This window comes from Somniosus microcephalus, chromosome 8 (genome assembly GCF_052327205.1).
Source record: "Somniosus microcephalus isolate GS21.2 chromosome 8, FLI_Smic_1.0, whole genome shotgun sequence".
In the NCBI taxonomy this organism is placed as follows: Eukaryota; Metazoa; Chordata; class Chondrichthyes; order Squaliformes; family Somniosidae; genus Somniosus; species Somniosus microcephalus.
This window is the reverse complement of record NC_140994.1, coordinates 185,225,913-185,252,164: the sequence shown is the minus strand read 5'-3', so window position 1 is coordinate 185,252,164 and position 26,252 is coordinate 185,225,913. Positions and strand designations below refer to the sequence as shown.

At 45.4% G+C, this 26,252-nt stretch overlaps 1 long non-coding RNA gene across 1 annotated transcript; it reads right to left on the bottom strand.

Annotated features, from left to right (window-relative positions):
• Positions 1 to 910: 910 nt before the first annotated feature.
• On the bottom strand, positions 911 to 24,029 carry LOC147113963 (uncharacterized). The gene is made up of 3 exons (XR_015079324.1): positions 23,927 to 24,029; positions 5,113 to 5,164; positions 911 to 2,190 (listed from the first exon to the last, which is right to left on the bottom strand). It is a non-coding gene; the product is annotated as an uncharacterized LOC147113963 (long non-coding RNA).
• Between the last annotated feature and the right edge of the window lie 2,223 nt (positions 24,030 to 26,252).

The window sequence follows — 26,252 nt, the reverse complement described above, 5'->3', positions numbered from 1 at the left end:
GTTATTGCTGAAGCACCTTTACCATTTTTTATGTGCAGAAGGCAGTTAAGCATTAAGAGCTGCAGACTCCCTAGTTTGGAATGATTTAATTTTTTTTGCAGATGGGCGAAAGACTGCCTATTTTTGATTTTTTTTTTCAGGAGGTAGTTCACCTTTAAGGGCTTGAGACTGCTTTCAAAACTGACAGCCTTGCTTTAGGAAAATGCAGCATCACTCTGGCGATGATAACTGGGGCTCCCTGCTGAACGCACAGCCTGTCAGCAGTGTGATAGTCACTGGGATGTGTGCTAAAATCATTTAAATTGGCAGGCAGCACCAAATTATCATGCTACCTGTGCTTTCTAAATGGGTGCGTGCAAATCTCGCACTGTGGTGCCCTCGCCCCTATTTGTGTCCAATTGAATTTCCCGGCCATAGATTTTTAGTGCAGGCAGAGTCCCCTATTCCCAGAGGTATGGTAGTATAGTGTTTATGTTGCTGGACCAGTAATCCAGAGCCCTGGACTAATGATCTGGAGACATGAGTTCAAATCCCACCATGACAGCTGGGGAATCAAATTCAGTGAATTAAATAAATCTGGAATAAAAAGCTCGTATCAGTAATGGTGACCATGTAACAACTGGATTGTCGTTGAAAACCCATCTGGTTCACTAATTCCCTTTAGGGAAGGAAATCTGTTGTCATTACCTGGTCTGGCCTGTATGTGACTCCAGCACCACAGCAATGTGGTTGACTCTCAACTGTGTAGGGGGGCATCCGTTACCTGGTTTACGGTAATTTACCTGATCAGGCAGCCTTTGCCACTGCACTGTGACCAATTCCAATCAGCGGTTTCGAATTGCTAAACCCCCTCCTCCAGTTCTGACTGGAGGAACTTATAATTAATGATATATTAAAAACGGACAAATGGTTTGGATGCAAGAGAGTCAAATTTTATTAAAACTAAAGAAACTACACCACACAATCAAAGTAATCACAGTAAAATTGCTTAACAGGGGAAGGCAGACGGCAAAAATGAGGGATAAATGGCTACAATGTTAATCTTACAATCTTAGCAACATTTCCATTAAATTACCACCCCTTTACTTCTCACTAGATTGTCTTGCTAGTGGGTCAGAAGCCTTGCTCACCTGTAGTCCAAAGAGTAAAAGAGACAAAAAGGGGGCAGAGGACTTCCTGGGCTTAATCTTTATACCCTGGGAGTCCCTGCTGTTTTCCTGCCGAAAAGGTCCGTGCGCAATTTTGCGCCGAAAAGTCCGAATACACAAGAGAAGGGCTTTTAACTTCCTCCATTCATACATGGAGACATCACGTAGTAGAGTCAATTTCAGTGAATGGATGTGTGTTAACAACCCATTGTGCTTGCTGTCCGATGATTGGCTGATTCAAACGGACTACTCCCCAGTGTAAACAAGCAGCTTGTAGGTTACCAGACCCACCCAATACCACAGGGTGACTGACAGCTCGGGCTCCATTCAAACTTACTACATGGCAGCGCTGAGCTTTACATATGCTAACAGCCTGTCTGTCCTTTTCTGCTGCCTTTTAAAATTCTGTTTCCATGAGGTCGGTTCAGCCATTTTTATGCCCTGGGCAATTTAAACAGTCCAAAACTCAAGAGTACATCTTTTAATAAAATGTACAATCTTAAAGTGTGCGATTTTCACAAAGTTCTGTGATTCCAGTGTCCAAGTGCTGCCTAGCTTGCGAGCTTTTTAATGCAGCCTTTTGCGGTTCTGGGTATGTTTTAAAGCATTGTCCAACCCAGAGACAATTTAAATCACACAAGTCTTCGTCCACGATGTGGATTAATATTTCCCGATCTTCGGGGGCTGAGGGGATTTTGCGACCCCTACATTCCCCCTTGGATACTTCCAACTTGCTTGTAGTATCCTCTTGAAGAAGTGAACAAACTTTTCTGACCCCCCATAAACAATCATCCCCTGTATTTACCTATAGCTACTTATCACTGATTCCCTGACCCATCTATTCCCCTCAAATCTGAGAAAAACCGTGGTATGGTAGGCATCTACAGATACATCAATTACAAAATGTTACAAAAGGGGTCTCATACCCTTGCACCACTTGTTACATTATAACATATTACAAAATGTTGCAATCTTGGTTATACAATGTAATCAACATGATCCCAAGCATGGAATGGGTCCTACGCCTCTGCACCGCTTGGAACTGTAAAAAAAAATACAAAAATCTTCATTAAACATTTGAAACAAAGTGCTGAAATAAACCCCGACCATAACGTGCCAATGATGGGTCGCGAAATTTGAGTGGGTGTTGCTCCTCCCACCCGGGCAGTAAAAGTTCCTTCCACCCCCCCTTTAATGGTCTTAAACTTTTAAAACATACAGATTGGATTTTACAGAACAGTCTGATCCGCCAGCCCCGAGCCATTCCCTTGTCCCTTTGTGGAGGTGGGGTACCCCTCATGTTTCACAGACCGAGACCGGGGAGTATGGGATCGTGACTCCCAGTCCCTCCCCCTCCCATCTTCCCTCGGCTGGCTGCAGAAAATAATGGGTGCCTGTGTGGCGGCTCTCACTGGCCCCACACTCAAACTTGGATCCCAGATCCGGCCACCCACTCATCCTTCCCAGCCACACTTATACTCTAACTTTTCCCGTGGGCCCCGGGTGAGTTCCTCCCTTCCCCGAACGCACCCACGCGACTCTTGGGTCTCCCCCTCCCCTTTACAATCTTTCCCGGGCATCACCACCCACTCCCGGGGAACGCGTCCCTATCTGACAAGGCGCCCACGCTTCCCCACCATGACTCCTCAATAGCGAGGTCTCCTGCAAGTGAAACTCGGTCAGGGTAGTGCTGGGTTGGGGCCGTGCCCCACCCAGCTGGGGCCATCTCTTCCGCATAGGATGAGTAGGCAGGTTCCTCCCGAAGGTCGCTGCGGGGTCTCCTCCTGGATTTGTCCAGTGGCGGGGTGATCCCCAACATTCTATATAACCATATCTTCATTCGTTGCCCAGCTCGGGCTGGGTGAACAGGGCTGCTCCTTTGTCCACTCTCCTGCAAAAGAACTTAAAAGGACATGCAGCCAGGTCTCTCACTGACCTGCTGCCTTAGGTGGAGATATGGTTGGGTCACTCGACCTCGGACCAAAATACAAGCATTTGGCACACTTATAAACTTAAACTTTAAACTTAAACTCAAAACTACTAGTTACATTCTAAACTTAAAATTTAAACACCTTAAAAGCAAGCTATAAACATTGGTAACTTAACACAAAGCTATAATACAAATGCCACCCGTCTCCGGATAGCCAGGCTAATCTCTGGTGTCACTGTCGCAGATTACTGCTGCCTGCAGTGAAGCTGGACTGCCTTCTGCTTCACGTCCCTGACAGCTTATGGCTGCTAGTTGGGGACCTCTGTGATCTGTTTCCTCCCGGGCTCGGGAGATTGCTCTTTGTGGCGGGTACTCTGGTGACCATTTATCTTGGGCTTGCAGGCCCGCTGAGACCTTCTGAGGGGCGTCTCTGTGGGGGAAGCTTTGGCTGATGGACCCTGAGCCTGGGTCACAGCCCAAGCTGGCTGGGAACCTTCTCCACCTGATGCAAACAGCCCGCACTGTTTAATATACCTGGCAGCCTGCCAGTTATCTGGGTTTGTCTCCTTTTCCCTACCCACTCCTTTACTGGGGGCAGGTATTCCCTCACCACCCGCTGCTGGTGGCTGAAAATCTTCCTCTCCAGGTCCAAAACCTGGTACCAGCTCCTTCCATATGTCCCCTGCAAGAGGAATTGCTATCCTTTCCTCCCCAGAGTCCCACACGATAGGGGGAACCACTCTAGAAGCAGGCTGGGAAGCTTGTCCCTTTAAACAGGCAACTGCACCTGCGCGAACCTCCTCCCCCGAGTCCCACGGCAGAGGCTGTGAAACCTCTGTATTCAAACAGGCGACTGTGCCTGTGCGAACCTCCTCCCCGGAGTCCCACGGCAGAGGCTGTGAAACCTCTGTATTCAAACAGGCGACTGCGCCTGCGCAGGGAAACTGAAGAGGAGCCGCTGTGGTAACGGGCTTGGGAACTGAGCCTGCACGAACCCAGTGTTGCGAAACCTCTCCCCTCAGGCGCGCAACTGCGCCTGCACAGGGAAACTGAAGAGGAGCCGCTGTGGTCACGGGCTGGGGAACTGCACCTGCGCGAACAGGCCATTCAAAAGACTGGGGAATTCCTGTCTCCAGACCAGTGACTATGCATGCGCGGGCAGTCTCTTCAAAGGGCGGCTCCTCCCTGGAGCCCCCCAAGCGATTTTCTGTGAATGAACTCACAGCAGCCTGCAGATTTCTACTCTCAGGCTGCGGTTTCTCTGTTTCTGAACTAAAAAACTGGTTCAAATTTAAATTTGGCCGAAACTTAGGTCCCACTGGGGCAGGGAAGTGTCCCAATTGGTGGGCCAGGCAACTTTTCCCTTGCAACAAGCCACAGCGCCTGTCTTTACAGCCTGTGAACTTGAACTTGTATGGTCAGATTTATACAATTTCCACTTAGTTTGGAGCGTGCCCAGACGGACTGAGAGGGGTCTGGAGTATACCCCCGCCTGCTCCTGACCGGTGAATCCCGATAGTATGTATGGAACCCCGTTAGACAGAGGTGAGGTGGTGGGATTATCCATATGGATCACGGTGCATGATGCCCCCGCATCCAATAGATAAGACCCTGTAACCTTCTCTAGCTCCATCTGTACGAGCGGTCTCTTCCATTCATCGTACCGGAGATTACACAGACGGACAGGCTTCGCAGGCTCCAGACATTGTGGGGAGGCAGAGGTGGGCGAGGGGGCTGCAGCACCACATAAGAACATAAGAACATAAGAAACAGGAGTAGGAGTAGGCCAATCGGCCCCTCGAGCCTGCTCCACCATTCAATAAGATCATGGCTGATCTGATCCTAACCTCAAATCTTTTATCACTCTCCATCCACCCAAACCCATGTGATCTCCCGGGAGAGGCGAAAAACTAGATAAAAAACCAAATGGCCAATTTGGGAGAAAAAATTCTGGGAAATTCCTCTCCGACACATCTAGGCGATCGAAACTCGTCCAGGAGATCACTCTGTCCCTATATTTTCTACAGGACTTACCTTCTGTAATGGCGATCTCCACCCCAGCCAGGAACAGGAATAAAACCATCTCCTGAAATCAAACACAGAATTAGAACACAGTAGGAGCAGAACCAGGCTACATGGCCCCTGGGCCCACTCCACTACCCACAGGGCCATGACCATTCCGAACCTAGACTCATGTCCAATTTCCTGCCCGCTCCCCATAACCCTTAATTCCCTTTACTTCTAGGAAACTATCTATTTCTGTTTTAAATTTATTTAATGATGTAGCTTCCACAGCGTTCTGGGGCTGCAAATTCCACAAACCTACCACCCTCTGAGTGAAGAAGTTTCTCCTCATCTCAGTATTGAAAGAGCAGCCCCTTATTCTAAGATTATGCCCCCTAGTTCTAGTTTCACCCATCATTGGGAACATCCTCACCGCATCCACCCGATCAAGCCCCTGCACAATCTTATATGTTTCAATAAGATCGCCTCTCATTCTTCTGAACTCCAATGAGTAGAGTCCCAATCTACTCAACCTCTCCTCATATGACCACCCCGTCATCCCCAGGATTAACTGAGTGAACCTTCTTTGTACTGACTCGAGAGCAAGTATGTCTTTTCTTAAGTATGGACATCAAAACTGCATGCAGTATTCCAGGTGCGGTCTCACCAATACCTTGTACAACTGCAGCAATACCTCCCTGTTTTTATATTCTATCCCCCTAGCAATAAAAGCCAACATTCCATTGGCCTTCTTGATCACTTGCTGCACCTGCATACTAACTTTTTGAGTTTCGTGCACCAGGATCCCCAGATCCCTTTGTACTACAGTACTTTCCAGTTTCTTGCCATTAAGATAATAACTTGCTCTATGATTTTTCCTGCCAAAGTGCATAACCTCACACTTTCCAGCATTGTATTCCATCTGCCAAATCTCTGCCCACTTACTTAGCCTGTCTATGTCCCTTTACAGGTTTTTTATGTCCTCCTCACTCACTACTTTCCATTCCATCTTTGTATCATCTGCAAACTTTGATATGTTACACTCAGTCCCCTCCTCCAAATCGTTAATATAGATTGTAAAGAGTTGGGCACCCAGCACTGACCCCTGCGGAACACCACTAGTTACTGGTTGCCAGTCTGAGAACGAACCATTTATCCCAACTCTCTGCTTTCTGTTAGAGAGCCAATCCTCCACCCACGCCAGAATATTACCCCCAATCCTGTGATTTTTTATCTTGAGCAATAATCTTTTATGTGGCACCTTGTCAAATGCCTTTTGGAAGTCTAAATACACTACGTCCACTGGTTCCCCTTTATCCACCCTGTATGTTACTTCCTCAAAGAACTCAAGCAAATTTGTCAAACATGACTTCCCCTTCATGAAACCATGCTGAGTTTGTCCTATTAAATTATGTTTATCCAAATGTCCCGTTACTCTCTCCTTAATAATGGACTCTGACATTTTACCAACCACAGATGTTAGGCTAACAGGTCTATAGTTTCCAGCCTTCTGCCTACTACCCTTTTTAAATAAGGGTGTTACATTAGCAGTTTTCCAATTTGCCGGGACCTTTGCTGAGTCCAGGGAGTTTTGGAAAATTATTACCAATGCATCCACAATCCCTACCGTCACTTCCCTCAAGGCCGTAGGATGCAAGCCATCAGGTCCAGGGGATTTATCCGCCTTGAGTCCCATTAATTTACCAAGTACCACTTCCTTAGTGATTTTAATCGTATTTAGCTCCTCCCCGCCTAGAGCCCCCTGTTTGTCCAGTGTTGGGATATTCTTAGTGTCCTCTACCGTAAAGACCGATACAAAATAATTGTTCAGCGTTTTTGCCACCTCCATGTTTCCCACCATTAATTTCCTGGTCTCATCCTCTAAGGGACCAACATTTACTTTAGCCACCCTTTATCTTTTTATATAACTATAGAAAATTTTGCTATCTGTTTTTATATTTTTTGCTAATTTACGTTCATAATCTATCTTCCCTTTCTTAATCAATCTTTTAGTTATTTTTTGCTGTCTTTTAAAGACTTCCCAATCTTCTATCCTCCCACTAGACTTGGCTACCTTATATGCCCTTGTTTTTAGTCGGATACTATCCTTAATTACTTTACTTAGCTACGGATGGCTATCTTTTCTTTTACACCCTTTTTTCCTCAGTGGAATATATATTTTTTGGAAGTTGGAAAATAACTCCGTAAATGTACACCACTGATCATGTACCATCTTACCCTTTAATCTATTTTCCCAGTCCACTCTAATCAATTCCGCTCTCATACCTTCATAGTCTCCTTTATTCAAGCTCAGCACGCTTGTTTGAGATCCAACCTTCTCACCCTCTAATTGAATATGGAATTCAACCATGTTATGGCCATTCATTCCAAGGGGATCCTTTACTAGGACATTTTTAATTAATCCTGTCTCATTACACAGGACCAAATCTAAGGTTGCTTGCCCCCTGGTAGGTTCAGTTACATACTGCTCAAGAAACCCATCCCTAATACACTCAATGAACTCATCCTCAAGGCTGCTCTGCCCAATTTGATTTGTCCAGTTAATATGATAATTAAAATCCCCCATAATTATAGCTGTTCCCTTATTACAACCCTCAACTATTTCCTGATTAATACTCCATCCAACAGAGTTGCAACTGTTCGGAGGCCTATAGACTACGCCCACTAGTGTTTTTTTCCCCTTATTATTCCTTATCTCCACCCAAACTGTTTCACTATCCTGCTCCTTTGACCCAATATCATTTCTCTTTATTACAGTGATTCCTTCCTTTATTAACATAGCCACCCCACCTCCCCTCCCTTCCTGCCTGTCCTTCCTGATTGTTAAATAACCTGGTATGTTTAATTCCCAGTCATGGTCACCCTGCAGCCATGTTTCTGTAATGGCCACAAGATCATACCCATATGTCATTATTTGTGCCATTAACTCATTCATTTTGTTATGAATGCTACGTGCATTCAGATAACGAACTTTCAAATATGTTTTGTAACACTTAATTCCTGTTTTTTCCCCTTTTAGTACTTTACTTTTTACTTCATACCTACTGTCCCTTCCTGACACATTCTGTTTTTTAATTCCCCCACTGCTACCTAAGTCTATGACCTTCTCCATTGTCATTTCTATTATTTGCTCTCTAGAAACCTCCCCCCCACTAATTAGTTTAAAGCCCTCTCTACAGCCCTAGTTATATGATTCGCCAGGACTCTAGTCCCAGCACTGGCCAAGTGGAGTCTGTCCCAACGGAACAGCTCCCTCCTGTCCCAGTACTGGTGCCAGTGTCCCAAGAAGCAAAACCCATTTCTCCCACACCAGTCTTTGAGCCACGCATTTAACTCTTTAATTTTATTTATCCTAGCCAAATTCGCTCGTGGCTCAGGTAATAACCCAGAGATTATTACCCTTGAGGTTCTGTTTTTTAATTTGACCCCTAGCTGCTCATACTCCTTTAACAGAACCGTCTTCCTTGTCCTATCTACGTCATTTGTACCAACATAGACCATGACAACTGGATCCTCCCCCTCCCACTCCAAGTTTCTTTCCAGCCCAGAAGAGCTGTCCTTAACCCTGGCACCGGGCAGGCAACACAGCCTTCGGGACTCCCGCTCTTGACTGCAGAGAACTCTATCTATCCCCCTAATGATACTGTCCCCTACCACTACAACATTTCTTTTTACTCCCTCCACTTGAATGGCCCCCTGTACCACGCTGCTGTGGCCAGGTTGCTCATCCTCCCTGCAGTCCCCGCTCCCGCCCTCACAGGGAGTAAGAACCTCGATCCTGCTTGACAAGAGCAAGGGCTGCGGCTCCATCAACACTGCCTCCTGGATCCCTGTACCTGCCTCACTTGTAGTCACACCGTCCTGTCCCTGACCACGGATTACATCTGCATTAATTAATTTCATAGGTGTGACCATCTCCTGAAACATAGAGTCCAGGAACTTCTCCCCCTCCCTGATGTGTCACAGTGTCTGAAATCGGTCTCAAGCTCTTTAACATGGAGCTTGAGTTCCTGTAGCAGCAAACACTTATCACAAATGTAATCACCGTGAGCCTCAATGGGGTCCACCAGCTCCCACATTTTGCAACATTGACACATCACCTGTTCACCCATATCTATGTAATTAATTAAATTTATTATTATTAGTTATGAAGACCCTCTGCCCCGATATAGATGATACTATTACACTACTATTCAATAGGACTTACCAACTTAAAGGAATAAAAGAGAAGGAAGAAAACCACCCAACCAGCTGATCACCAACCTCCTCCTTGAATACTGTCTGTGGGGCCTGTTAGGTTGACTCGTCTCACTGCTCCACTTCCGCAGTGCTATCTAAGCCTGGGAGTGGGGAACAAAACAGAACAAAAAACACACCCTCACCTCCCACTTGCCCGAACTCTCCCTCTTACCCAACTCTAGCAGCACTCAATGCACAGCACTCTGTGCACAAGCACTCGTCCCGCCCCTTTAATACCCAGATTCTACTTCTGGTTTAAACTCCCCAACAGTTTAATATACACTTAAAAATTAAACTCTGGTTACCAGATAGGTATGCTGAACAGCCCCTGGGTCATTATCATTCATGGGCGGACCGTTGTCGGAGGGGGTACACTGGTCCTGGCACCCGCCTGCGTAGCGGGACCTGCTGGCCTTCTCCTACCACCCCATTTTCCACCCCTTCTTGCTGCCAGAGCTCCTCAAAACTCGGAGCTGTGGGCTGCGGTCTTGGGATCCCTAATTCCCTAGCCAGCTCTGTTCTGGGTGCTGCCTGTGGGGCAGTTTGATTTGGGCTGCTGGTACTGTCCGACGGACTTCGCTTCCGACTTATGAGACATACCATCCCTTTAGTCCTTTGTAACTCCATACCCAAACACTCTATCTTTCTGTTGCATGGGGTATGATCTGCTCCACTAAACTTTTGGTTGCAGGCCAGCTTATAAGCTGCCTTTACCTCCCTAACCTTTTCCTCCTGCTCTGTTACTTCTGAGGTGAGGCGGGCATTCTCTTCCCACAGACTCATCTCGTTACTCTTTGCTTCTGTAATTTGGCACTTTAGGAACTCTATCTTGTGCCTCGCGTGGCTTTTGCCCTCGCTAGCTTCTTGGGTGAGGTGTGCGTTTTCCTCCTGTAGCCTCATCTCACCCTTCTTAACCCAGCCACCTATACCATAATAGGTCAGCTTACACGCTGCCGCTAACCTCTACAAGGCTACCCACAGACTGAAAGCAAAAAAAGCAAGAGCTGATGCTTTCTCCAGATCCAGACCATTTATCATATCAAAAACTGCCTCCAGTCCTGTAGCGGTCACCAATTTGTAGGGGGGCATCCTTTACCTGTTTTAAGGTAATTTACCTCATCAGTCAGCCTTTGCCACTGCACTGTGACCAATTCCAATCAGTTGTTTCGAATCGCTAACCCCCCCTCCCCCAGTTCTGACTGGAGGAACTTATAATTAATGATATATTAAAAACGGACAAATGGTCTGGATGCAACAAAGTCAAATTTTATTAAAACTATAGAAACTACACCACACGATCAAAGTAATCACGGTAAAATTGCTTAACAGGGGAAGGTAGATGGCAAAAATGAGGGATAAATAGCTACAATGTTAATCTTACAATCTTAGCAACATTTCCCTTAAATTACCACCCCTTTACTTCTCACTAGATTGTCTTGCTAATAGGTCAGAAGCCTTGCTCACCTGCAGTCCAAAGAGTAAAAGAGACAAAAGGACTTCCTGGGCTTAATCTTTATATCCTGGGAGTCCCTGCTGTTTTCGCACTGAAAAGGTCCATGCACAATTTCGCGCCGAAAAGTCCGAATACACAAGAGAAGGGCTTTTAACTTCCTCCATTCATACATGGAGACATCATGTAGTAGAGTCAATTTCAGTGAATGGATGTGTGTAAACAACCCATTGTGCTTGCTGTCCGATGATTGGCTGATTCAAACGGGCTACTCCCCAGTGTAAACAAGCAGCTTGTAGGTTACCGGACCCGCCCAATACCACAGGGTGACTGACAGCTTGGGCTCCATTCAAACTTACTACAGGGCAGCGCTGAACTTTTCATATGCTAACAGCCTGTCTGTCCTTTTCTGCTGCCTTTTAAAATTCTGTTTCCATGAGGTCTGTTCAGCCATTTTTATGCCCATGGCAATTTAAACAGTCCAAAACTCAAGAGTACATCTTTTAATAAAATGTACAATCTTAGAGTGTGCGATTTTCACAAAGTTCTTTGATTCCAGTGTCCAAGTGCTGCCTAGCTTACAAGCTTTTTAAAGCAGCCTTTTGCGGTTCTGGGTATGTTTTAAAACATTGTCCAACCCAGAGACAATTTAAATCACACAAGTCTTCGTCCACGATGTGGACTAATATTTCCCAATCTTCGGGGGCTGAGGGGATTTTGCGACCCCTGCAACTGCCCTCTGAAATGGTCTAGCAAGCCAATCAGTGTGTTAAACTATAATAAGAATAAAACTGTACGGAGCACTCAGTATTGGCCTAGGCACCAGTTTCGGATACGACAAAGTTACACCCAGCCCAGTCGACCCTGCAAAGTCCTCTTCACTAACATCTGGGAACTAGTTCCAAAATTGGGAGAATTGTCCCACAGAGTAGTCAAGCAACAGCTTGGCATAGTCATACTGACAAAATCTTACCTTTCAGCCAATGTCCCAGCCTCCTCCATCACCATCTCTGGGTATGTCCTGTCCCACGAGAGGTGGTGGCACAGTGGTATACAGTTGGGAAGGAGTGGCCCTGGGCGTCCTCAACATTGACTCTGGACCCCATGAATTCTCATGGCATCAGGTCAAACACGGGCAAGGAAATTTCCTGCTGATTACCACCTACCGCCCTCCCTCAGCTGATGAATCCGTACTCCTCCATGTTGAACACCACTTGGAAGAAGCACTGAGGTTAGTAAGGGCACAGAATGTACTCTGTGTGGGGGACTTCAATGTGCTCTAAGAGTGGCTCGATAGCACCACTACCGACCAAGCTGGCTGAGTCCTGAAGGACATAGCTTCCAGACTGGGTTTGCAGCAGGTTGTGAGCAAACCAACACGAGAGAAAAACCTACTTGACCTCGTCCCCACCAATCTACCTGTCACAGATTCATCTGTCCATGAGTGACCACTGCCCAGTACTTGTGGAAACCCTCAATCTTGTTGTGTGGCACTACCACTTTGCTAAATAGGATAGGTTCAGAACAGATCTAGCAGCTCAAAACTGGTCCATCATGGGGCGCTGTGGGCCATCAGCAGAATTTTATTCCACCACAATCTGCAACCTCATGGCCCGGCATATCCCTCACTCTACCATTACCATCATGCCAGGGAACCAATCCTGGTTCAATGAGGAGTATAGAAGAGCATGCCAGGAGCAGCACCAGGTGTACCTGAAAGTGAGGTGCCAACCTGGCGAAGTTACAACACAGGCATGCTATAGACAGAGCGAAGCGATCCCACAACCAACGGATCAAGTCAAAGCTCGACAGTACTCCCACATCTAGTCATGAATGGTGGTGGACAATTAAACAACTAAATTCCTTTCGAAGCTACCCAAATGTTTGCCGAATTTTTACCCCCTATTGTGACAGTCCTTGTTAATTTTACACATCCCTTTAAATTTCACTTATACATCATTTTCCACTCTCATTGTTAGTGTACTCCTAAATGTATGCTAATGAGTTGACCTTGGAAAATCAGGTGCAAACACCTGCTTCCATTTCAGATCTAAATTGCACCAACATTGGAAAATCTGAGCCATTGTTCATTCCTATGTATTCTACCTGAAAAAGACTTACTGAAACACTACTTAACTCATTTATTTTTATCATGTATCCAAGATGCACCTCTGTCTCTGCTTGCAGTTGTCAAACTCACCTAGCACCCTATGTTTTAGTTCCACTTCCAAATTAGTGCAGAGTTCACGGGACGGTTCATTCTGCAATCACAACGCAGATGACTGGCCTGGAGATCACAAGGGAAAGATTCTGCCAATTTAATAGAGTCATAGAGTAATACAGCACGGATAGAGGCCCTTCGGCCCATCGTGTCCGCGCCGGCCTTCAAGCCCTGTCTAATCTAATCCCATATTCCAGCATTTGGCCCGTAGCCTTGTATGCTATGGCATTTCAAGTGCACATCCAAATGCTTCTTAAATGTTGTGAGGGTTTCTGCCTCCACAACCCTTTCAGGCAGTGAGTTCCAGACTCCAACCACCCTCTGGGTGAAAAAGTTCTTTCTCAAATCCCCTCTAAACCTCCCGCCCTTTACCTTGAATCTATGCCCCCTAGTTATTGACCCCTCTACTAAGGGAAAAAGCTCCTCAGCATCCATCCTATCTATGCCCCTCATAATTTTGTACACCTCAATCATGTCCCCCCTCAGCCTCCTCAGCTCCAAGGAAAACAAACCCAACCTGCCCAGTCTCTCTTCATAGCTGAAGCGCTCCAGCCCTGGTAACATCCTGGTGAACCTCCTCTGCACCCTCTCTAACGCGATCACATCCTTCCTGTAGTGTGGCGACCAGAACTGCACACAATATTCCAGCTGTGGCCTAACCAGTGTTTTATACAGCTCCATCATAACCTCCTTGCTCTTATATTCAATGCCTCGGCTAATGAAGGCAGGTATCCCATATGCCTTTTTTACCACCTTATCCACCTGTTCCGCCGCCTTCAGGGATCTGTGTACTTGCACACCCAGATCCCTCTGACCCTCCGTCTTGCCTAGGGTCTTTCCATTCATTGTGTATTCCTTTGCCTTGTTAGTCCCCCCAAAGTGCATCACCTCGCACTTTTCCGGGTTAAATTCCATTTGCCACTGTTCCGCCCATCTGACCAACCCATCTATATCGTCCTGCAGACTGAGGCTACCCTCCTCGCTATTTACCACCCTACCAATTTTTGTATCATCCGCGAACTTACTGATCATACCCTTTACATTCATATCCAAGTCATTAATGTAGACCACAAACAGCAAGGGACCCAGCACCGATCCCTGTGGTACCCCACTGGCCACAGGCTTCCAGTCACAAAAACAACCTTCGACCATCACCCTCTGCCTTCTGCCACTAAGCCAGTTTTGTATCCAATGTGCCAAGGCACCCTGGATTCCATGGGCTCTTACCTTCTTGACCAGTCTCCTGTGCGGGACTTTATCGAAGGCCTTACTGAAATCCATGTATACCACATCCACTGCGTTACCCTCATCCACACACCTAGTCACCCCCTCAAAAAATTCAATCAAATTAGTCAGACATGATCTTCCCTTGACAAAGCCATGTTGACTATCCCTGATTAATCCTTGCCTCTCCAAGTGGAGACAAATTTTGTCCCTCAGGATTTTTTCCAATAATTTTCCTACCACTGATGTTAGGCTCACTGGCCTGTAGTTCCCCGGTTTTTCCCTACTACCCTTCTTGAATAATGGTACTACATTAGCGGTTCTCCAGTCCTCTGGCACATCCCCTGTGGCCAGAGAGGTCCTGAATATATGTGTTAGAGCCCCCGCAATCTCCTCCTTTGCCTCACACAGCAGCCTGGGATACATTTCATCCGGGCCTGGGGATTTATCCATTTTTAGGCCAGCTAAAACCGCCAATACCTCCTCCCGCTCGATGTTAATATGTTCGAGCATATCACAGTCCCCCCGCCCTATTTCTATGTCTACATCGTCCTTCTCCATAGTGAAAACAGATGCAAAAAATTCATTTAGAACCCCTCCTACATCTTCCGGCTCCACACACAGATTGCCACTTTTGTCCCTAATGGGCCCTATTTTTTCCCTAGTTATCCTCTTACCCTTAATATACTTATAAAACATCTTCGGATTTTCCTTTATTTTGCTTGCCAGTGTTATTTCATGGCCCCTCCTTGATCTCCTAATTTCTTTTTTAAGTATCCCCCTGCACTTTTTGTACTCCTCTAGGGCTTCCTCCGTCTTTAGCCTTTTGTATCTACCAAAAGCCCTCCTTTTTTTCCTAATCCATTCTCGTATATCCCCTGTCATCCAAGGTTCCCTGTGGTTTTTGGAACCACCCTTGACCTTTACGGGAACATGTTGCCATTGTATGATCTCAATCTCCCTTCTGAAAGCCTCCCATTGCTCCGATGCGGATTTTCCTACAAGTAGCTGATCCCAGTCCATTTTGGCCAGATCCTGCCTTATCCTATTAAAATCGGCCTTCCCCCAATTAATAGCTGTCTTCTTTGTGGAATGCAGGGAGTACTAAATGAAGATAAATAAGAAACGCTTACTTTGATTGCACTAAAGTTTTTAGGTTCATTTCAGGTTCACTAACTGGCGTGCAACTCTTTCTCAAACAATGGTTTTATCAGAGATCTCATTGGGTTATACTTTACATACACAATCAGCAATCTGAATGTTATATTTCTATTTCATACCTTTTGACCAATAGGAGCCAATTAAGATGACGACATGCAGAGTTCAAAGTGAACACATCCTTGGGTTAGTTTGTGCCATTATTTTATTTTATTTCATAGAGTGTTGCTGACTAATGCATTTCATAATGACCCAGATTTTACTGAAGCAGGGCATCTAGCAAGCCTCGTTAGTTAGACTTTTTCCCTCATTGTTGCAACTCAAAAATCTTTTGCCCTGCAAGTTGCTGGAAACGCGAGCTGATAATGGCATGGCGAGGGCAACATGGCATCTGGGATATTGGTGAACGATGGGACCAACAGTCTATCTCCTTAACCAAGGATTAATAAAGAAACAGAGGAACGATGGAGAGGAAAATAGGGTCTATTAGTGTCAAAGCAGGTATAGAATGAAAAATGACAGGGAAATAAAGATTGGATTAAGAGAGAGAAAAAAAGAGACAGAAAGAAAATGTAACAAAAAAAGTTAAAGAAAATTTAAATTAAAAAAATCTCTAATAACAATTTACTACCCGTAGGAAATGAGACTCCACAGTTTCAATTGCTTCATTTCTGGACTGGAGTGGTTGCGTGGCATTGCAGGAACATAAATCTCATCATTAAAACAGTACTTATGTTGTTAATTTCCAGTCCTAACTTTCTGCAGCAAATTTACTTGGCAATTAATGTGCAAATGCAGCAATTTCATGAAACTCACAGGGAGGTCGAGGATGAGCTGTTGTTTTTGTAAGGCTAACCGCGGAGCAGAGCAAATCGTCTAGCAACTTGTGGAGTTTCGCAATTCATGGGGTATCTGTTCCTCGGCACAAGTTGCTGGACGATTTATACATTAATAACGGCATGTGCATTAAACTCGCTGTTATTTTGGCAGCAGAATCTGGGCCATTATCTTTCTGGATCACATTTAACATAGTTGTGTCACACGACAACTTCTCGAACTGGGAGTTCTGAATGGCTGAGTGCCTAATAATCACTTTGCTTGCTAAATTTACTTTCTGAGTTTTACTTAATTGGTGATATGTCCCCAGTGACTCTGTCAAGTGATTTTGTACTTTCAAGTCAACAAGGCTTCTAATCACAGCATGTCTTAAACATGCACAACACAGCATTTGAATCCAAAACTCTTTGTTAACAAGAAAAAGGTTTGAAGGTCAAACGTTAGAAGAATAATTTAAAGACATTAGTGGCCCTCGACATAGGTAAGGTTGGAAGGTGGAGAGAAAAATATTTTTGACCAAACGTTTTTCCATGATCTTTCCTATCAACTATATATTAAATTTATTTCACCCTTCAGATACAAATCTCAAAACAAATAGTATTCAGGCCCTTGATTTCTAAGATCTTTCTGTCTTCTGTGTTGCTGAAGTGTGTCAAGACAATTTCCTGTAACAATGCATTGAGGTTTCAGTAAACGTACAGAGTTTCTTTGTGGGAAGACCATAGTGGCCAAATGGGAGATCAAAATAACATCAAAGTTAAAAAAATATCTATTTTGAAAGACACAAGGAACTAAAAAGTAGTGAAGGACAAAGTAAGACAATGGTCTCTTCTGGTCCTGTAGGTTCCAATATTGAAAGTCATGCTAAGGTTAATAACAGATGAGATGAAGGAACAAGCGACAGATGGATGAGGAAATAGTAGATGTCTTAAATGATTATCCTCACATCCTCCTACCTGAATACAGACTATGGACAAATTCCACTCAATCTGGCGTGAGAATGTAACAGACACAGAGGTCGGTAAAGCATATGGTATGAAGAAGCTTAACGGATTAAATGACCAAAGGATATTTAGACCAGCAGAGATATTCTCAGAGGGGACATCTCTGAGGAATTAGTAGAATCGCTTGATTTATATTTTTAGGAGCAGGAATTGTACCTGAGGACAGGAAGATTGCAGATATTATACTAATATTCAAAAAAGGGATGAGATATACACCAGGAATTTTTGATGAGATAGTTGAATACCAATGATTACAACATTGCTAACAACTTCTCCAGACCTCGCCATTTGTTCTTTTGGTGATGATCTTAAATTTATGTCTTCCAGCTACTCTCTCACTGATCAATGGAACCCTCATCATTTTGAATACATCTATCAGACTTCCTCTTTACCTTCCTAATGCTAGTAAAAAGAACCCAAGTTTCTCTAATCGCTTCTCATAGCTTCTCCCTGGTGTCATCTTGGTGCATCTCTCCATTGCCTTGACATCCTCCCTAAAGTAAGGACGCAATAGGCTAACTGCAGCCCAACAAAGTATTTGTATAGGTTTAGTAAGTACTTAATTCTGTCAATACTCTGTGCCTCTATCTCTTAAAAACTTGAATCCATATGACTTTATTTACGGCTACAGCAACTTGTCCTCTCACTTTTAAAGATTTGTGTATATGAATCCCTAAACCTGTCTACTTCTCTTCTCTAATCCTTTTAAAAATTAAAGATTACAATGTATATCTCCTCTTCTTATTCTTTCACCCAAAATTTCACATTCCTCTGCATTAAACTTCATCTGGTATCTATTTACCCAATCTATATAAACCTGTCTAAATCCTGAGACAGTTAACCACACTCCCCATTTTCGTGTGATTTCGAAATTTCAACCCATGCTGACACATTTCCTTTAATACTGTGGAGGGAATTTTCAACTGTTGGTCACCTGTTTCTCATTTGAAAAATGGGCAAATGGCAGAGGAAAATCTGTTGGGACCCTGTGCACCCATTTGCCCGCCTGAATAAGTTTTCAGGCGGGCCTTTAAATGGGCACCCAGCACTCACACCCAAAACAAGCGGGAGGAAAATTGAGATTCTACGCCTGTTATCGGACCCTGATGGCAATTTCCATGGAGACACAGGAAGAGCATTTCACGGTGCATGCCAGTCCAACTTTTTCCAGTTATTGAGAGGCATAGCCAGCAGTCCAGCAGAGATTAACATGTAAAGTTAAGGCACATGGGATTGGGGGCAAGGTATTGACTTGGATAGAGAACTGGTTGGCAGATAGAAAGCAAAGAGTTGGAATAAACGGGTCTTTTTCCGAGTGGCAGGCAGTGACTAGTGGGGTACCGCAGGGATCGGTCCTTGGACCCCAGCTATTCACAATATATATTAATGATCTAGACAAGGGAACTAGATGTAATATCTCCAAATTTGCAGACGACACAAAGCTGGGTGGGCGTGTGTGTTGTGAGGAGGATGCCGAGAAACTACAGGATGATTTGGACAGGTTGGGTGATTGGGCAGAAGCATGGCAGATGCAATATAATGTGGATAAATGTGAGGTTATCAACTTTGGTGTCAAAAACAGGAAGGCAGGTTATTATCTAAATGGCAATAGATTGGGAGAAGGGGAAGTGCAACGAGAACTGGGTGTCCTTGTGCACCAGTCGCTGAAGATAAGCATGCAGGTGCAGCAGGCAGTTAAGAAGGCAAATGGTATGTTGGCCTTCACAGTGAAAGGGTTTGAGTACAGGAAGAAGGATGTCTTGCTGCAGTTGTACAGGGCCTTGGTGAGACCACATCTTGAGTATTGTGTGCAGTTTTGGTCACCTTATCTGAGGAAGGATATTCTTGCCATGGAAGGAGTTCAGCGAAGATTCACCAGGCTGATATCTGGGATGGCAGGAATGACGTATGAGGAGAGATTGGGTCGATTGGGCTTGTACTCGCTGGAGTTTAGAAGAATGAGAGGGGATCTCATTGAAACTTATAAAATTCTGGCACGACTGGACAGACTAGATGCAGGAAGGATGTTCCCGATGGTCGGGGAATCCAGAACCAGGGGTCACAGTCTAAGGATAAGGGGTAGGCCTTTTAGGACAGAAATGAGGAGGAATTTCTTCACCCAGAGAGTGGTGAACCTGTGGAATTCTCTACCACAGAAGGCAGTAGAGGCCAATTCATTAAATATATTCAAGAAGGAGTTGGATATATTTTTTAAGGCTAAAGGAACCAAGGGGTATGGGGAGAAAGCAGGGACCGGGTACTGAACTTGGATGATCAGCCATGATCGCATTGAATGGCGGAGCAGGCTCGAGGGGCCGAATGGCCTACTCCTGCTCCTATCTTCTATGTTTCTATGTTAAAGGGACCACTCGAGGCGAAGGGTGAGTTTTTTTGTTTTATTTTAAGAATTTCATGGGGCCAGGAAGAAGATGGGCGCTCCTCCAGGCCCCACTAAAATTTATATCAGCCCTTCGCTGGCCTGTTCCCACCCCTCCCGGCACCTGCATTCCCCTGCCCTCCCTCCAGGCCTTACCTGTCAGCTGGCTGCCTGCTTCAGCCAGTCGACTTTCCGCCACAGGAATCTGGCGAGCTGCAGTGGAGCATCCATTTGGCGGCCGCAATTTGCAGGTAAAATTTTAATGAGGCCCAAAGCTGAAAATGGTTCCAGCTTCCGGACCACCACATTGGGTGGGTGCCAAGGGGGCACGCCGAGTACCCATCCATTTGATGCCCAAGTAGAAAATCTCCCCGTGTGCCTTAATTTTATCAAAAAAGCTCCTTTGCTGCACCTTAAGAAATGCCTTTTCAAAATCTATCAGTATGTCCACTACATTTTCCTTATCAATATTTTCCATTATTTCCTTAAAGAACGCTGTTAATGTTGTCAGATATGATCTTTCTTTCACAAGCGGAAGCAGCATGCTGTAGACAGAGCTAAGCGATCCCATAATCAACGGATCAGATCAAAGCTCTGCAGCCCTGCCACATCCAGCTGTGAATAGTGGTGGATCATTAAACAACTAACGGGAGGAGGAGGCGCCATTAATAGCCCCATCCTCAATGATGGTGAGTGCAAAAGACAAAGCTGAAGCGTTTGCAAACATCTTCAGCCAGAAGTGCTGAGTGAATGATCCATATCATCCTCCTCCTGAGGTCCCCACCACCACAGAAGACAATCTTCAGCCAATTCAATTCACTCCACGTGATATCAAGAAATGGCTGAGCGCACTGAATACAGCAAAGGCTATGGGCCCCGACAACATCCCGGCTATCGTGCTGAAGGCTTGTGCTCCAGAACTAGCCGTGTCTCTAGCCAAGCTGTTCCAGTACAGCTACAACACTGGCATCTATACGACAATGTGGAAAACTGCCCAGGTATGTCCTGTCCACAAAAAGCAGGACACATCCATTCCGGTCAATTACCGCCCCATCTGTCTACTCTCAATCATCAGCAAAGTGATGGAAGGTGTCAGTGACAGTGCTATCAAGCAGCACTTACTCACCAATAACCTGCCCACTGATGCCCAGTTTGGGTTCTGCTAGGACGACTCGGCTCCAGACCTCATTACAGCCTTGGTCCAAACATGGCCAAAAGAGCTGAATTCCAGAGGTGAGGTGAAAGTGACTGCCCTTGACATCAAGACAGCATTTGACCAAGTGTGGCATCAAGGAGTCCCAGTAAAACTGAAGTCAATGGGAATCAGGGGGAAAACTTTCCACTGGCTGGAGTCATGCCTAGCACAAAGGAAGATGGTTGTGGTGGTTGGAGGTCAATCATCTCAGCCCCAGGACATCGCTGCAGGAGTTCCTCAGGGCAGCGTCCTAGGCCCAACCATCTTCAGCTGCTTCATCAATGACCTTCCCTCCATCATAAGGTCAGAAGTGGGGATGTTCGCTGATGACAGCACTGTGTTCAGTGCCATTCTCAACTCCTCAGATAATGAACATCAGAACATAAGAAATAGGAGCAGGAGTAGGCCATATGGCCCCTCGAGCCTGCTCTGCCATTCAATAAGATCATGGCTGATCATCGACCTCAACTCCACTTTCCTGCCCGATCTCCATATCCCTTGATTCCCCTAGAGTCCAAAAATCTATCTATCTCAGTCTTGAAAATTTTCAAAGACTCAGCATTCACAGCCCTCTGGGGCAGAGAATTCCAGAGATTCACAACCCTCTGAGTGAAGAAATTCCTCCTTATCTCAGTCTTAAATGGCCTACCCTTTATCCTGAGACTGTGCCCCTAGTTCTAGACACTCCAGCCAGGGGAAACAACCTCTCAGCATCTACCCTGTCAATCCCCTTCAGAATCTTGTATGTTTCAATGAGATCACCTCTCATTCCTCTAAACTCCAGAGAGTATAGGCCCATTCTACACAGTCTCTCATCATAGGACAGCCCTCTCATCCCAGGAATCAATCTAGTGACCCTTTGTTGCACCGCCTCCAAGGCAAGTATATCCTTCCTTAGATAAGCAGTCCATGCCCGCATGCACCAAGACCTGGACGACATTCAGGCTTGGGCTGATAAGTGGCAGGTAACATTCGCGCCACACAAGTGCCAGGCAATGACTGTCTCCGATAAGCGAGCATCTAACCACCGCCCTTTGACATTCAATGGCATTACTGTTGCTGAATCCCCCACCATCAATATCCTGGGGATCACCATTGACCAGAAATTTAACTGAACCAGCCCCATAAATACTGTGGCAACAAGAGCAGGTCATGGGCTGGGTATTCTGTGGTGATTGTCTCACCTCCTGACTCCCCAAAGCCTTTCCACCATCTACAATGCACAAGTAAGGAGTGTGATGGAACACTCTCCACTTGCCTGGATGAGTGCAACTCCAACAACACTCAAGAAGTTCTACACCATCCAAGACAAAGCAGTCAACTTGATTGGCACCCCATCGACCACCTTAAACCTTCATTCCCTCCACCACCAGCGTACTGTGGCTGCAGTGTGTACCATCTACAAGATGCAATGCAGCAACTCACCAAGGCTTCTTCGGCAGCACTTCCCAATCCGCGACCTCTACCACCTAGAAGGATGCCAGCAGGCGCTTGGGAACACCAGAACCTCCAATTTCCCCTCCAAGTCACACACTATCCTGGCTTGGAAGTATATCGCCGTTCCTTCATCGTCGCTGGGTCAAAATCCTGGAACTCCCTCCCTAACAGCACTGTGGGAGTATCTTCACCACACGGACTGCAGCAGTTCAAGAAGGTGGCTCACCACCACCCGCTCAAGGGCAACTAGAGATGGGCAATAAATGCTGGCCTTGCCTGCGACGCCCACATCCCATGAATGAATTTGAAAAAAATTGCTGCTGACTGTCCTAGACATCTGGGTTAATTAAGATGAGTGTTAACTTTATTCCATATTATCGCCTCTTGAAGCTCACTTGCTACTGATGTTAGGCTGACTGGTCCATAGTTAATGATTTATCCCTTTCGCCCTTTTTGAACAGAAGTGTTGCAATGATAACCCTCCTGTCCTCTGGCACAAATTCCATATCCAAGGATATTGAAACTGCTGTTCCCCCTCTGACTTCCTTCAGCATTCTAGGCTATCCACTCAAAGTGGAAAAAGCACTGTCAGGGCCTGATGTCTTTTCCACTTTGAGTTCCACCATATCTTTTTTTAGTAACTCATTTTGTACTAAAAAGGATCTTGTTTAATTGCTTCACCTCTTCCTCTTGTACCTTTTCGTTCCCACTATCATACTCACCTGTGAAAACTGAGGCAGAAATTAATTTAGTATTTCTGCCATTCCTTCATCCTCCACAAGATTTCTTTTTAATCTCCAATTGGCCCTACCATTTCACTAATCCTCTACCTTTGATGCATTTATAAAATCGTGTATTATTTCCCTTTATGCTACCTGCCAGATTTTCTGTCTTCATATGACTCCTTAGCCTTTTGAATTTTTTTTTGCTACCACTCTATGGGAGTTATTTTGGTGAAAGGGTGAAAACAGGTGCGAAGTGGGTGCTGTGCTAATAAGACACGCCTGTTTGAAAGTCTGGTTTTAGCACACAATTTTGGGGCTAATTGATGACTACCATGATTTAAATGTGCTTGGAGGCACTAAACCAGACACCTGCAGGTTTAGCACTCAAGCGCTGATTAGAAGCAATTTTCGTGGAGCAGTATATGTGGGCTCCTCGCACCCACTTCCACTGAAGGTGCGGAGTGTGCTGGCTGACACACAACAGAACATTTGAGGGTGGCTCAGGGGCTGAGGAAAAGGGCACACTCATTCTCAGACATGGCTCTGGAGGCCCTGATGAAGGAGGTCCAGAGGAGGAGGGATATCCTGTACCCACAGGGGTGGGGGAGGAGCCCACCTCACCCTCCTGTCCTTTATGTCCCTCTCTCCTGCAGCAGCTGGTGCTTCTCTACCAGGCCTCATGTCCACCTCCCATTCATCCTAGAGACCAAGGGGGACCCCTAGCAAGGTTCCCAGGACCAAGCACTCCCTTTCCCCTGATGACCCCTATAAGGTAAAGTAGCACAGCGCTCACTCTCTTTAGGTGAAGTCCTCAGAGAATTTCCAGAATAAATTTTGATGGAGTGTTGGCGAAGTCTTGACAAAGTGCCCCAGAAAATCTCCCAATGGCCCAGAAATTCCACTCGGAGGCTTCCCGTGGACGGAAGCCCCCGACCAGCAAAAAAATGCGCACCTACCTGAAGTCACTGCGCCCACAGAGAGTTCCGCTCTCTAGATGAGGACTCCTGGGCAGCATATGATGTCAAGCCGCCCAGGAGCATAGCGTGCGCGGAGCCTAGGGCTTTGATCGGAGGGAAGACCCGCCCACAAGAGCTGTCAAAATTTATATTTGCATAGGCCACGCCCCTGATTTTTTTTAACTCTTCAGAGTCGAACACTGAAAATCTCAATGGTAAATTCTTTCTTTATAGTTTTTTAAAAACTTTTGTAAACCTTTAGAAACTTTTAAAGACTTTTACATGGATTTGAAGAATCTTAAATAGTTTTAAAGAGATTTATAACAATTTAAAGAGTTTTAAAAGCCCTGAAAAAATTGTCATTAATTTTAATTAATCATCAAAGTGAAGTGTAAGGACCAAGCACAATTCGCATGATTAAGAGAGCTCAGAATTTCACTGACGATGACATCAGCACACTCCTCAATGAGGTTGAGGTGAAGCGCTTGCGGATCATTGGAAATGAGAAGTCCAGGGCGCTGGGGAAAGGACAGATGACAGCTTGGACAGAGGTTTCCGAGGCTTTTAGCATGAACTCCACCATTCCACAGACAGCGGAACAATGCCACAAAAAATGTAATGATTTGATGCGATCTGCCAAGGTTTGTACAGTTAGTAGAAATGTCAACTGTAACATTTGTTTAAATTTAACTGAACTATTTTTTTTAATGTTTTGTTGCATGGGTGTTCTAAAGTGACTTCATTATCCAGGCATCTGAGCTTGTCATAAACTTTTGTAGCTTTGGGGCCATTCAGGGTCATCCATTGTGCTCTTATCTTTACTCCACAGCTTTGAGTTGTAAAATTTCAAATAGTGAAAAAAAACCTGTCTCCAAAGCAGCATGTGGTCCTGTCTCAAAGGCAGATGGGTGGTCTCTGCAGGAGAAACTGAAGCTTCATTTTCTTTTCTGTTTTCATCGTACAGTAAAATTGTTAATAACACAAGAGAGCATGCCCTGACAGGCGGTGGTGTTGTCACTCTGAGGGAGTTATCAGAGCAAGAGGAAATGGTCACGCAATGGCTTGGAATCAGTAGTGGCTGTTCAGTGCCTGCTACCCAATCAGACATTGGGGTAAGGAAAGGTGAGTTGGTCTGCCCAGCTGTATGTTTAAAACTGTTAGGTGTGTGTTGAATATCAGCTTCTGTGATGTGGCAGATCATGCTTCACCTTTGTAAATATTTACTGTTTCCTTCCCACAGGTGGACAGCTTCCTTCTCACACACGAGATGACTAGTGCATTAAGTATGCAGCTGCAGATGGCATTGGGGAAAGGGTTACAGATGCAGTGGGAGCAGTAAGTGAGGTGGAGGAGGAATTTGTGCTGTGACAGCTAGTGGAAGGGGAGGGTATGGACCCTGGGTGGCTGCACAGCACCTCTCCATCTCCTGGCCCCTCTGGCTGTGTGCCAGGCACAGATGACTGTCGTTCCACAGCCAGACACCAACCTGATACTGCAGAGCAGGTGGGAGAAGCAGCAAGACATTCAACGCAACGGAATTACATAGAAGCTCATCTGCAACAGGTTGAAGGGTTGAGGTAAGACATATGTACTCTTCATGGGAAGAAATTTGGCTCTCTTGCCTCTATCAGGCAGGGAATTGATGTTGTTGGTAAAGATGTTACTATGGCGCTTAATCAGATACTATTGCAGTTGCAAAAAGCAGGTCATTATAACTATGGTGCTTAATCAGATAAATGAGTCTCTCGTTCAACTATTGCAGTTGCAAAAAGCAGGTTCTGCTGCCATTCCTTTGACTCCTGCAGAACCGCCCTTGCCTGCTCCCAGCACAGACACAGTGCAGGCCCACGAGACAACAGCTCCGCCAATTATGATGGAAGCAAATGTTGCCTTTCAGCAGCAGCAGCAACCCTGTCACGAGCCAATTGCTGAAGGGCAAGAGATGGCACACAGGGGCCTTTCACTTGGCAGCAGAGTGCTCCAGTCATGGGGAAGGGCAAAGCGCAGGAGACAGTAGGTTGTCACCTTTTGCACAATCCACCTCCTTTGACCCTCAGGCACAGATGCGAGCGGGCATATCGTTCAATTCTTTAATGTTTCATTTTATTTAAATGTTGGCGTTGTTTGCTTTATTGAAATATATATTTGTGACTGAAAGTGTATGTAACCATTTTGTTTAAAAAGTACAGCCTCTAGTCACTTTGAAAAAAAGTCAACTTTTTTATTAGCAACAAATTCAACATTACAACTGTTTGAAAATTAGAAAATAGCTAGTTTCCATCTTGAATGTCTTTATTGCACTAAGAAACCAAAAAAGTCACTTTTA